Here is a 2772-nt window from a genome sequence, read left to right as displayed (position 1 = left end):
ACATGAATCATGTCTGATTAGCCAATTTGAACCCAAGACAGTACATGGTGCATTACAAGATGATGAATGGTATAAAGCTATGGAAGAAGAAATTGATCAAATAAGAAAAAATAAAACCTGGAGTTTGGTTCCCAGACCAAATGACAAAAATGTGATTGGCACCAAATGGGTATTCAGAAACAAACTAGATGAGAATGGTGAGATTACCAGAAACAAAGCCAGACTAGTATGCAAGGGTTATGCTCAAGAAGAAGGAATAGACTATGGAAAAATGTTTGCTCCTGTTGCTAGAATGGAAGGAGTAAGAACTTTACTTGCATATGCTGCCTACAAAGATTTTAAAATCTATCAGATGGATGTAAAATCTGCCTTCTTAAATGGTATATTATAAGAAGAAGTCTACATTGAACAACCAGAAGGATTTGTTGATGAAAACAACAGGGATATGGTGTGTAAGTTACATAAAGCACTCTATGGTTTGAAACAAGCACCTAGAGCATGGTATGAGAGACTTCACAAGTATCTAGTGCAAATTGGATTTGAAAGAATTGATGATAACAACAACATGTACATCAAAGCTGAAGAAGGTAAAGACATTATTGTATCTAAAATTTTTGTGGATGACATAGTATTTGGTGGTAAGGAAGTACTTTGCAAAGGCTTTGCTGACAAAATGAAACATGAATTTGAGATGTCTATGTTTGGAGAAATCAATTTTTTTGTTGGATTGCAAGTACATCAACTCAAACATGGAATATTTATTACACAATCAAAATACATCAAAGAAATTCTTAAAACATTTGGATTGGAGGAATCCAAACCAGTCAGCACACCAATGGCCATAGGAAATAAGCTATCCAAAAATGATGAGTCAGCTGAAGTCAATCAAACAATATATAGATCCATGATTGGAAAACTACAATATGTTGTAAATAGTAGACCAGACATAGCATTAGTAGTTCGAATAGTGGTTAGGTTCTCTGCTAATCCTAAAGAAAATCATCTCATAGTAGTTAAAAAAATAATGATATATCTCAAAGGGACTGATGACTTTGGTCTATACTACAAAAAGAATGGAAAATTTGAACTCAATGCATATACAAATGCAGACTGGGGAGGAAACATTGATGACTAAAAAAGCACAAGTGAAGGTGCATTATTTCTAGGCAAAAGGATGGTTACCTAGACTAGCAAGAAACAAACATGTATATCCCAGTCCACTGCAAAATCAGAATATGTGGCAGCTGCAGTCAATTGTACAAACATTGTATGGCTCACACATCTATTGAATGGAATGAAAGAAGAAGTAAAAAAATCAGTGATATTGTATTGCGATAATACAAGTGCTATAAACATATCCAAAAATCCAGTGATGCATGCAAAAACCAAGCATATTGCAATCAAGTATCATTATGACAGAGAATTGGTAGAAGACAAACAAGTGAAGTTGGAATACATTCACACAAAGGAACAAACTGCAGATATCTTCACCAAACCATTGCCCAAGGATGCCTATGAATATCTTAGAGGCAAGCTGGGGGTTATACCCCTAAGTCAAGTAGTTTAAGGTGACAAGGAAGCTACCTTGCATCAACAGGAATAAATCATTGAAATATTAACAGGTTGATGCAAAGGATGACAGCAAGAACAGAAACTCCAAATCAGTCACAAGCATGGTGACAGAGGGAAAAAAGCAACAAGAAGCCAAAGCTTATATTTTGCATGATAAAGATGCTACATCTTTGGCATTTATGTCAAAGAGGGAGAAATATGAAAAAAACTAATCAATGCAAAGAAAGAGGGAGATATATATGAAAGAGGGAGATATATGAAATCAGTAGTGAAAATGCAGCAAGCTAACGTATACAATCTTGGTGGTAACTGAATTGATTACTTGATCAGTTTGGTTTGCCATCAATGCCAAAGAGGGAGATTGTTGGAAATGATTGAAATGACCATAAGCTAAATATGGAACTGGTAAAGAATGTCCCCAATCATTGTTTTTTCATTGATGTCAAACTTGCTACTTGCAGGGATGACAATTGCTTTAGTGATCCAAATACTGTCAATTAGTTGATTGTCAAGGTGGAGGCAATCAATAAGATGTAACTAGAACATCTAGAGAAAGGTTGAAGTTATGATGTTGTAATGAAGTACAAGGATCAGCTAAGCCATTGATGAAAAAAGCGTATTGGATGACATACTAAAAGATACGAAGAATGAGCACACTGAAACATATCAAAGATCTAAGGTTTTAGCTAAGTCTTTTGTAAAGCTCAAACTAAGTTCAAGTGCCGAGCAAGCTAGTAAGTGTTGAGCAAGCTAGTAAGAGCCGAGAAAATTCCTAGTTAAGTGTCGAGCAAGTTCAAGTGTCGAGCAAGTTCAAGTGCCGAGCAAGTTCAAGTGCCCAGCAGAATCAAGTGCCCAGCAGGTGCCGAGTAACACAGAGGTGCCGAGCACCAGTAACTCAATAATGTTGAGTTACTGCATTATTTAGGAAATTAAAGATTCATCAGATCTAAGCTGACAAAGTTGTTATCTAGAAATCTATAAATTAAAAGGAAGATAAGAATGATGAGTTGGTGGCATAGAACACCATGTAGAACATTTTTAAGATACAACTGGCAAAGTTTCAAGAAGAAAACAAGATATGGGGTAGATACATTGTATCCTATCTAATCCATTTTGATACCCTAAAATTGGAGAGGGAGAATTGAGCGGCAAAGGAAAATCAGACTTGTATATAAGAAGACATAAGTTAATGAAGAAATT

This window comes from Cupressus sempervirens, chromosome 2, assembly GCF_028749045.1.
Source record: "Cupressus sempervirens isolate cs-2001-9-10 chromosome 2, ASM2874904v1, whole genome shotgun sequence".
Classification (NCBI taxonomy): Eukaryota; Viridiplantae; Streptophyta; class Pinopsida; order Cupressales; family Cupressaceae; genus Cupressus; species Cupressus sempervirens.
The sequence above is the reverse complement of the archived record's forward strand: the minus strand, read 5'-3'. Positions refer to the sequence as shown.